This window comes from Mirounga angustirostris, unplaced genomic scaffold (assembly GCF_029215605.1).
Source record: "Mirounga angustirostris isolate CCGP_5_RB_7025 unplaced genomic scaffold, mMirAng1.0.hap1 SCAF_3, whole genome shotgun sequence".
Classification (NCBI taxonomy): Eukaryota; Metazoa; Chordata; class Mammalia; order Carnivora; family Phocidae; genus Mirounga; species Mirounga angustirostris.
The window spans coordinates 137,109,266-137,120,473 of NW_026991711.1; the positions used below are offsets into that span (position 1 = coordinate 137,109,266).

General features: G+C 38.0%; 1 pseudogene; it reads left to right on the forward strand.

Moving 5' to 3' along the window:
- The first annotated feature begins 9,973 nt into the window (after positions 1-9,973).
- Positions 9,974-10,749, forward strand: LOC123838389 (transcription factor BTF3-like; annotated as a pseudogene).
- The last annotated feature ends 459 nt before the right edge of the window (positions 10,750-11,208 follow it).

Consider the following 11,208-nt stretch of genomic DNA (forward strand, 5'->3'; position numbering starts at 1 on the left):
GAAAAAAAAAAAAAGAAGAAGAAGAAGAAGAGGGTAGCAGGAGGGGAAGAATGAAGGGGGGGAAATCGGAGGGGTAGATGAACCATGAGAGACGATGCTCTGAAAAACAAACTGAGGGTTCTAGAGGGGAGGGGGGTGGGAGGATGGGTTAGCCTGGTGGTGGGTATTGAGGAGGGCACATTCTGCATGGAGTACTGGGTGTTATGCACAAACAATGAATCATGGAACACTACATCTAAAACTAATGATGTAATGTATGGGGATTAACATAAGAATAATAATAATAAAAAAAAAACAGTAGCTTGCCAGGAAGAAGCTGGGTGGGTGGGTGGGTGGAGGAGAGATAGGAAGCAGGGAGATGATTCAGTCTCTTCACATTGCTCCTTCATTCTTTGTTCATCATTTTCTCTCTTCCACTCTCTATAGGAGCCTACGAAGGCTAAGGCCAAAGACTTATTTTCCTTCCCAGGCCATGAGGGTTAATTCTTCCTTTTTACAATTGTGAAAAATCAAAGTGACAAACCTAGGCTCATTCTCACTAAAAAAGAAGCCTTGCTAGGTTTTAACAAAAAGGAGACTATTATAACAATAATGTAATAAATAGTATAACCAAGAAACTCTCCATAGGCTTTCCTAGCATACGCAGGTATTCTTTTCTTAATTCATTCAGCATTTACTATATGCCAGTGTAGGGGGGAGGAAACTTCTTCCTTCCTTTCTAGGTTCTTGGCTGAGACTACTCAGTAATAAAAAGATTAACAGGGAGAAGGAAAACTAATTTAATTACATTCATACTTATGGGAGCCCCACAAGGATATGAGACAGAAAGAAGTGACCGGATTTGAGAAGAACTGACAAGACAAAGGGGTTTGCGCCAGAGGTAATAATATGGTGAAGAAATAACAAGGTTTGTTTATACAGCATCTTGGCCCTAAATTCCCGGAGATGTCTTCTACTCTTCTAGTACAGGTAGGGTACCTTTTAGGGGATTTATCTCCTGTTTTCAGGGGGCCAAAGGAAGGTGAGTATTCTTTCTGCACCAGCTGTTTTTCCAGTTCAATTCAAAATAATATGCCAAAATGGCATATTTGGGGGTAACATATACTGAATCTCTACATCAGCCATGGTACTAAGATGAGAGCCATGAACAAGACAGACAGGGTCTTTGCTCTCCTACAGTTTACATTCTAGGTAGGGTGTGTGTGTTGGGAGTAGGGTATGAAACATATTTTAATCAAATAACCATGAAAACATCAGCTTCTGAGAGGAACTGTAAGGAAAATAAATAGGGATAGGGTATTGTAATAGAAAATAATAGGGCTTAGGGAAGGCCTCTCTGAACGTAATAGAAGGCCTAGGAAGGTGACATCTGAAAGGACTTGAAGGAATCAGAGTACAAACATCATTCCATACAGAGGGAATAGCAAGTGCAAAGGCCTTGAGGTGGTTATGAGTCTGAGGTTCTTGTGGAGGAATCACACTGAGCAAGGGGATCACTAGTATAGGATGAGCTGGAGGAGGTAGGCAAAGGCCAGAGCATATAGGACCTGGAGCAGTAGAAAGCTAATGAAGGACTTTTTAAACAGAAGAATGACATAATCTAAGTCACCTGTCTAAAAACAACAACAACAAACTGCTCTGGCTCCTATGTATCTACAGGAAATTTAGGAAATCAAAGGAGTATCCAGAGAGATGATGATGGTTTAGACTAGAATGATGGCAGTGGAGATGGAGAGAAGTAGATAGATGATGGGTGATGGACTTGTTGAAGTAGAATCTATAGTATTTGGTGCAATTTGATGTGAGAAATAATGGGTAGAGAGGAATCAAGAATAACACTTGAGTTTTAGCTAGCAATACTAGGTAGATGATGATGGGGTTTACTGAGGTGGAAAGATCTGAAGATGAATGGATTTTGAGGAGGGAGACAACAGACCCATGACTGATAATGTTATATTCAAAATGACATCAAACAGCAAGTTTAATATGGGAGTGCGGAGTTCCGATAAAAAAGTCTTTGCTGGAGATACAGTATCGGGAGTTATAGGCTATAATGACTCCATTGCCCAAGGGTTGAGATCATTTGTTCCTCAAAAACATTCTGATAAAGTCACATCTTTGCTAATGTAAGAGCAGGTCATCCCTCATGCCATCATTCAGTTACCCCACATGCCAAAGGCAATCACTGTTCTGATTTCTACTGCCAGTTTCATTGTGCCTGTTTTAATATTCTACTTTATGATACAATTCAAAATATTCTTCCCTTATGATTTCTTTTCTGGCTCATGGATAATATCTAGATGTGTGTCGTTTAATTTCAGAATATGTGAGGCTCTTCTAGATGTTATTCATTTCTAATTTAATCCTCTTGTGGTCAGCAAAGATACTACACATAACTGCGATTTAAAATTTTTGAGACTATTTTGGGCGCCTGGGTGGCTCAGTCGTTAAGCGTCTGCCTTCGGCTCAGGTCATGATCCCAGGGTCCTGGGATTGAGTCCCACATCGGGCTCCCTGCTCAACGGGAAGCCTGCTTCTCCCTCTCCCACTCCCCCTGCTTGTGTTCCTGTTCTCGCGGTCTCTTTCTGTCATATAAATAAATAAAATCTTTAAAAAAAAAAATTTGAGACTATTTCATGATCTAAAATAAGATTTATCTTGATGAATGTTCCATTTGCACTTGAAAAGAACATGTATTCTGTTACTCTACAGTTGCTGGATGAAATATTTTATGTCAATTAAGTAAGTTGCTTAATAGTGTTTTTCAAATTCTTCATATCCTGGTATTTGGTTGTGTGTGTGTGTATGTTGGTCTGTCAATTTTTGACATAAGGGTGTTAAAATCTCCAAATGTGATTATGAATTTCTTTAGTTTTGTCAAAGTTTTCCTAAAATTTTTTTGATATTTGCTATTAGGTTTGTATACATTTGGTACTGATAGGTCTTCCTGGTGAGATAATCCCTTTATCATTATAAAATATTCTTATATCTGGTAATATATTTTTTAAGATTTTATTTGAGAGAGAGAATGAGACAGAGAGAGAGAGCACGAGATGGGGGAGGGTCAGAGGGAGAAGCAGGCTCCCCGCCGAGCAGGGAGCCCGATGCGGGACTCGATCCTGGGACTCCAGGATCATGACCTGAGCCAAAGGCAGTCGCTTAACCAACTGAGCCACCCAGACGCCCTTATATCTGGTAATATATTTTGAAGTCTAATTTGCCTCATATTAATATAGCCACTCTTCAAGTGGGTCTCTTTTAGATAGCACACTATTAGGTCTTCCTTTTTTTAAATTCAGTCTGACAATCCTAGCCTTTTAATCAGTGTGCTAGGTTCATCTACATTTGATGTAATTATTGGTATGTTGAATTCAGTTCTATTTTCCTGTTTTCTATCCATCTCAACTATTTTTTGTTTCTCTATTTTTTCTTTCTATCCTTGTTAAGTCTTTTTTTTCCTTTCTTTTTAGTATTCAATCTCTTAGTTCCTCCATTAGCTTCTTAGCTCTGACACCTCAAGCCAGTTAAGACTGCAGATTTCTGCTTGAGTTCTGGTGGCCCCATGGTGCCTAGACATGGGAATATCTGGATAGATGTGGATCTCATCCATTGCACGTAGTTCCCTTAAGGTATGAAAGCCTCCCGTTAGTATCTGCCTGCTTTTGTCCCCTCTTCAGAGTCTTCAAATAGTTTGGCTACACTTTGTCCAGAGTTTATAATTGTGATCTCTGGGACAGTTATTCTCATACTGGCAACTCTGCCATTATCAACACCAGAATTCTCAGGTCTCTTTTAATCCTTTAAAAATCCTTATTATGTAAGGGGATAACCTTTTATCCAAAAGAGAACAGGTCTCAAGCTTTGGAAGACAATAGCATCTAATTAGAATTTAATAATCAGGTGTTGTATTTTATCCATTTATCATTTTACAGATGGCTAATGATACTGCTTTTCCAACTAGAGCTATGATTTCAAGTTTTATACAAGCAAAATTGTGAGTCAATGTACAGAAAATGAATAAAAACTAATAGTACCAGGGTTATACAGTTATAGCAAAACATGAGGCAAGAGTGCTGGAATGGCTGAAGTTAGGAAAATACTGTTCAGTAACATACTTCCTCTAACCATGAGGCAGTGGTGAATGCCAGTCTACAGTTAGGAAGAGAAGTCAGGACTGGAAATAGAGATTAGAGAATTCATTCAAAGGCTTAAGACCTTCAATCCAGTGCCATTGTTAAAATCGGGTTTTATAGCTTTACTGTAAAATGTTGTTGAGAATACAGCCATTCTATGAGGTTCTATCTTTGGTTCCCTGAGATATTTTTATCTTTATAGGTTGTTAAATTTTTTAAGAATCAGTGTAATATGTTCAATTCCACTTCTGATTTGTTTTTTTTGTTTGATTTTTGCTTTCTCTCCAACCGTTGTGAAGGTAGCTTTAAAATACCTCTATAAATTATTTGTTTGAACGTCTCTGATGACACTTCAATTTCAGAAATATATATTGTTGCTTTTCTCTTTTCCTACATTGATCTTGATCCTGAGGAGAGTTATAAAATTTTCTTTTAAGTCATCTGATTCTAGTCCTGGATCAAGTCAATATCACCTGAAAAGTAACACTTCTGTTATCCAAAGAATAGAAAGAAAATAAACCCCTAGGGAGATAGCACTGACTAGGGATTAGAAGAGGCTGTCAGGATGATAATCCAATTTAATCAGCGATCCTGTTTCTAAACTCTACCACCAGTCCTTTCTACTCTAGCTCTTCAGGGGTTGGTAGGACAACTTGGGTGTTAATATTTATATAGTGAAAGCACAATTTTCCTAAGTAAGTAGGTTTTCATCAGTCCAGTATGTAGTAGTTGGTTCTTTGATCTCTTTTGAACAATGGAACTAAACAAAAAATTTCCAGTAATTCTGTTAAGGACTTAGTATCATGAACATGTGTTCTACTGCTTTTTTTCTGACTGGTAGTATGCTAAAGTTGAATTACACTAAAACACAGATTTTGGAATAGTTAAATACTTTTGATGAGAAGCCAATGGTCATTTGTATTGTATTCTCCTGTATACAATGTATTTTTAAAAACTTCTTTTAAAGTTTTTCTCTTCATCTTTGGTCTTCAGAAAATTTACTAAGAATATCAGAGATGTGGCTTTCTTTATATTTATCCTATTGGGATTGAGTTTCTTGAATCTATAGGTTTGGGAAATTTTTAGCTATTATTCCTTCAAATATTTTTGTCCCATTCTCTGCTTTCAAGACACCAATTACTCATATATTACAATTTTTTATATCGACCCATGTCACTAAGTCCCTGTTCTAGTCTCTTCCTTTCTCTCCAATCTTTTTTCTTCCCTATTCTTCAGACCAAATAATTCCTAATCATCTACCTTCATGTTCACTTATTCTTACATAATCTCCAGTTTTCTGTTAAGTCCATCCATCAGACATTTTATTTAGGTTATTTTCCAGCTGCAGAATTTCCATTTGGGTTCTTTTCTAAAGATTTTATTTGACAGAGAGACAGAGAAAAAGCACAAATAGGCAGAGAGGCAGGCAGAGGGAGAGGGAGAAGCAGACTCCCCACTGAGCAGGGAGCCTGACCTGGGGCTCGATCCCAGGACCCTGGGATCATGACCTGACCAAACGCAGCCACTTAATCGACTGAGCCACCCAGGAACCTCTGGGTTCTTTTTTTTTTTTTTTTATTTAAAGATTTTTATTTATTTATTTGATACAGAGAGAATGAGAGAGACAGAGAGCACATGAGAGGGGAGAGGGTCAGAGGGAGAAGCAGACTCCCCACCGAGCAGGGAGCCCGATGCGGGACTCGATCCAGGGACTCCAGGATCATGACCTGAGCCGAAGGCAGTCGCTTAACCAACTGAGCCACCCAGGCGCCCCCTCTGGGTTCTTTTTTAAAATACTTTTGATTTTTCTGATATCTCTTGTTTATTAATTACAAGATATTTTCCTTTACGTCCCTGAGCATAGTTATAACAGCAGTTTTGCAATCTTTGCCAACATCAACATCTGGGGAATCTTGAAGTTAGTCTATACTGAATGCGTGAGTCATGTTTTCTTTCTTTTATTCCCTATATCCAGTGATTTTGGATTTTACTCAAGACATTATTAATAATCATTGTAGAAACTCTGGATTCTTTTTCCAAAGAGTCTTGATTGTTTAACAGAAAGTTAACTAGGCCTGCTTCAAACTCCAAACTCTAACTCTCCTGCAGTTAGCAGCAGCTGAAATCTGTTTAGTTCTTTTAGTCATGGGTAAACTTCTTGGATCTGTGTCACACATGTGTAGTTTAGGAATCAAAGATTTGGGCAGAATTTGTGTGATTTCGAGATTATCCCTTTATGTCTCTCTTCTGAGATTCTCAGTCCATTTCCAGCTGCTGTGGCCACTTCAGACTCTGGTTCTTCAAGCCAGTAAGAATGCAGGTTCCTATTGGAGTTTTAGCCTGCCTTTCTGGTGCAAAGTAGGGACTTCCCTCAGGTAAAAGTTACAAAAATGGGAAACCCCACAGAGCTAGTCCCTTCCTCCAACTCTGAAGTTCCTGATTGCTTTTGGTCACTCTCTTGTACCTTCAGGCAATTGATTTTTTTTATCGTTGTCTTTGTCCAAAAAAAAAAAAAAAAAAAACTGGACTGTTTTAGGGACAGTATCTTTAGACTGGCGCTTAACCAACTGAGCCACCCAGGCGCCTCAGCTTTATTTTTTAATCAAACTTTGATTTTTGAGATAATTGTAGATTCACACGCAGTTATAAAAAATAAGAGAGACCCCATGCACACATTACCCAGTCCCCTCCCCGCCATGGTAACTTCTTGCAAAACTATAGTACCACATAACCACCAGGGTAAAAAATCAAGATTCAGAACATTTCTATCACCACAAGGAATCCTCATGTTGCCTTTTTATAGCCATGCTTACTTCCCTCAACCCTCATCCTCTCCTTAATCTCTGGCAAGCACTAATATTTTTCTATAGTTTTGTTGCTTCAAGAATGTATATAAATTAGGATGCCTGGCTAGTTCAGTCAGTAGAGCATGCGACTCTTGGTCTTGAGGTCGAGTTTGAGCCCCACGTTGAGGGTGGAGATTGCTAAAAAAGAATTAAAAAAAAGTATATAAATGGAATAATTCCGCAAGTGATCTTTTGGGATTGGCTTTTTCCACTCAGTGTAATTCTCATAATTCATGCAGGTTGTATGTATCAGTGATTTGTTTCTTTTTAATAATAAGTAGTATTCCAAAGTTTGGATATACTATAGTTTAACCATTCAGCCATTGAAAGACATGTAAATTTTTTTCCCCCAGTTTTTCACTATTATGAATAAAGTTGCTATGAAAATTTATGTAGTTTTTATGTGAACATAAGTTTTCATTTCTCTGGAATACATGCCCAGGACTGCAAATGCTGGGACATATGGTATTTGCATGTTTTGTTTCTTAAGAAACTGCCAAATTGTTTTCCAGACTGGCTGTGTCACTTTATATCCCCTCTGGCAACATATGAGTGATCCAAGTTTCTCTCCATCCTCACCATCATTGGGTGATATCTTTTTTTTTAAATTTTAACCATTCTGATAGATGTATAGTGCTAATCTGAATGTGGTTTTAATTTCATTTCCGTAATAAGTAAGGATATCAAACATTTCATGTGCTTATTATATATTTTTTTCAGTGAAATGTCTCTTCGAGTTTCGTGGACATTCAAGTTGGATTGCTTGTTTTACTGTTGAATGTTGAGAATTCCTTATAGGTTTCAGATACTAGTCCTTTCTCAGATAAGCAGTTTGCAAATATTTTGTCCTAATTAAGGACAAATTGTTTTAATTAAGCTTAATTAAGTTTGTCTTAATTCTTTAAATGTTCGGTAGAATCTCCTTTGGGCTTGGATAGATCTTTTATGGGGAGTTTTAAAATTATACATTCCATTTCATTAATAGTCATAGGGTATTCAAATGATCTATTTCATATTGGGTAACAGTTTATTCAGCCTTAAAAGCAATGAAATTCTGATACTATATGAATGAACCCTGAAAGTGTTAAGTGAAATAAGCCTGACACAAAAGGACAAATGTTATAGGATTCCGTTTGTATGAAGTACCTAGAAGAGTCAAATTCATAGAGACAGAAGGTAGAAGAGAGGTTGCTGGGGCTGGGGTGGGAGTAGGGAAATTAATGGGTACAGAGTTTATGTTTGAGATGATGAAAAGTTCTGGAAAAGGACAGTGGTGATAGCTATACCACACCAAATGCATTTAATGCCACTGAATTATATGTACACTAAATAGCTCAAATGCTACATTTTGTGTATATTTTACCACAATACACAACAGAACAAGAACAAAAAACTAGTACACCAGAAGTCCTGATTCTGTGAGGACTCATGTGGTCAAGTAAAAGGTGGTGGGAATGAGGAGGAGAACCAGATTTCCACCCCACCCTCTCCCAGATTTCCAGAGAGAAGAAATTACTGTTGTAAATATGACAGAATTATAAATACTCCATAATGTCATACTTCACAGCTCCCTTCTGCTCTAACAGTGTTTAAAAATGGCAGTTTTTAAAAACCAAAAAATAAATTTTACTATCAGTGGAACATAATCTCTATACCCACAAACATATACTCATTTTCTGGGCCATCAAAAAGAAATGAAAACACCCAGAATTGTCAATCTGACCCAGGTATACAGAGATCCAGCAACTGGAGAAATGGCATCCCTAGCTCTTAAGTGAATGTCATTCAGTGTGAAAGGAAATAACTAATAGAGCACTCAGGCTAAGTTAGGTATCTCCTGGAACACTGATGGAGTTTTGGTACAAACAGATGTTTTGGAACAGGACACAAAGATTCTACTCTAATAGTCTCCAAATGGTCCTGGTGAAACTTGTTTCTCCCAATTTGTAACTCAGAATGGCCTACTCCCTTTAGAATTTAATGGAAGGAACGCTTTTGCTGTTTCAGAAGGACCAACATCTATACTTAAAATGTCACCAAACATCTGCATCAGTGATTGAGGGGATGATGGGGTGATATAAGTTGCAACAGCAAGGATCTTGCTAATTAGGACCACCAGGCAATGGAGTAGAAGAGGCACCAACAGGCGTAACAGGGGTGATTTAATGGCAACCAAAGATATCACAGGAGCCTCTTGGACTAGGATTTGATGAAAGGCCTAAGTTTGGGTTGTATCCTGAAGGCAATGGGGTTTAGAGCAAAGGAACAATATCATAAAATTTGCATTTTAGAAAAAGCACTCTGGCAGTAGGATGAAGAATGTATAGGAAGAGGGGCAAATAAGCTGGATGCGAGAAAACCAGGAATCTATTCCAGCCATTGGGACAAGAAATCATGAGGGGCTAACTTAATATTGTTCAAGTGGGATTACAGGGAGGGATGAGCATAAAACTGGATGTAAAATTTTTTTAGGATTTCAGAGAAAGAATAAGAAAGCTGTAGTAGATTGTAAAATAGAATTAATAAAGATTTAGAGGGCTGTCATTAAAGAAAGAGAATATCATTAGTGTCCTCAAAAATAAGCCAATGACCTACATTCATAATAGTATATGTCTGTAGATATATATATATATATATTTTTTTTTTTAAGATTTTATTTATTTATTTGAGAGCGAGAATGAGAGAGAGAGCGAGCATGAGAGGGGGAGGGTCAGAGGGAGAAGCAGACTCCCCGCCGAGCAGGGAGCCCGATGCGGGACTCGATCCCAGGACTCCAGGATCATGACCCGAGCCGAAGGCAGTTGCTTAACCAACTGAGCCACCCAGGCGCCCTGTAGATATATTTTTAAAACTGAAAACTACAAACTAAAATTAAAAACCATGATTCCAAGAATCAAATAGATATCAGAAGTTAAAGTAAAACATTGGTCTCTAGTCAGAATTATAGAATTATTAGGGTGAAAACAAAGTTTAAGAAAGACCTCACATCCTCTAACTGCCATCTTGCGTCCCGGCGTGTGTGCACCTAATCTCAGCTGGTCCGCCCGAGACCCCCTGAGCGCCAACCCTATTCCCCCACGCGGTCCCATTTCTGCTCCAACAAGATGAAAGAAACTATCATGAACCAGGAGAAACTCACCAAACTGCAAGCACAAGTGCACATTGGTGGGAAAGGAACTGGTCCCCGAAAGAAGGTGGTTCATAGAATGGCTACAGCAGAGGAAAAAACTTCAGTTCTCCTTAAAGAAGTTAGGGGTAAACAATATCTCTGGTATTGAAGAAGTGAATATGTTCACAAACCAAGGAACAGTGATCCACTTTAACAACCCCAAAGTTCAGGCATCGCTGGCAGTGAACACTTTCATCAATACAGGCCATGCTGAGACAAAAGCAGCTGATAGAAATGCTACCCAGTATCTTAAACCAACTTGGTGCAGACAGTCTGACTAGTTTAAGACGACTGGCTGAAGCTCTGCCCAAACAATCTGTGGATGGAAAAGCACCACTTGTTACCAGAGAGGATGATGATGATGAAGTTCCAGATCTTGTGGAGAATTTTGATGAAGCTTCCAAGAATGAAGCAAACTGAATTGAGTCAACTTCTGAAGAAGATAAAACTTGAAGAAGTTACTGGGAGCTGCTAGTTTATATTATGACTGCTTTTTAAAATTTTGTTCATTGATCTGATAAAATCTAGATCTCTAATATTTTTAAGCCCAAGCCCCTTGGACACTGCAGCTCTTTTCAGTTTTTGTTTATACACAATTCATTCTTTGCAGCTAATTAAGCTGAAGCAGCCTGGGAATAAAGTTTGAAATGAGGTTAATAAAGTTCTTTGCCTGGGGAAAAAAAAAAAAATACCTCACATACAAAAAAAAAATATTAAAACAAGTAACAAAATGGAAGTACATACCTATCAATAATTACTTTTAATGCAAATAGACTAAGTGCTCCCAAAGACTCCCCTATCTGCAGCCTACAAGACTCACTTCAGATCTAGAGACACATGGAAATTGAAAGTGAAGCAATGGAAAAGCATTAATCATGCAAATGGATGTGAGAAAAAAAAGCCAGGACAGCAATACTTATGACAGACAGGATAGATTTTAAAACAAAGACTGTAATGAGACAAAGAAGGCACTATATAATCATAAAGGGAAGAATATATAACAATTGTAAATATGCACCCAACACAGGACCATCCAAATACATAAAGCAATTAATAATAA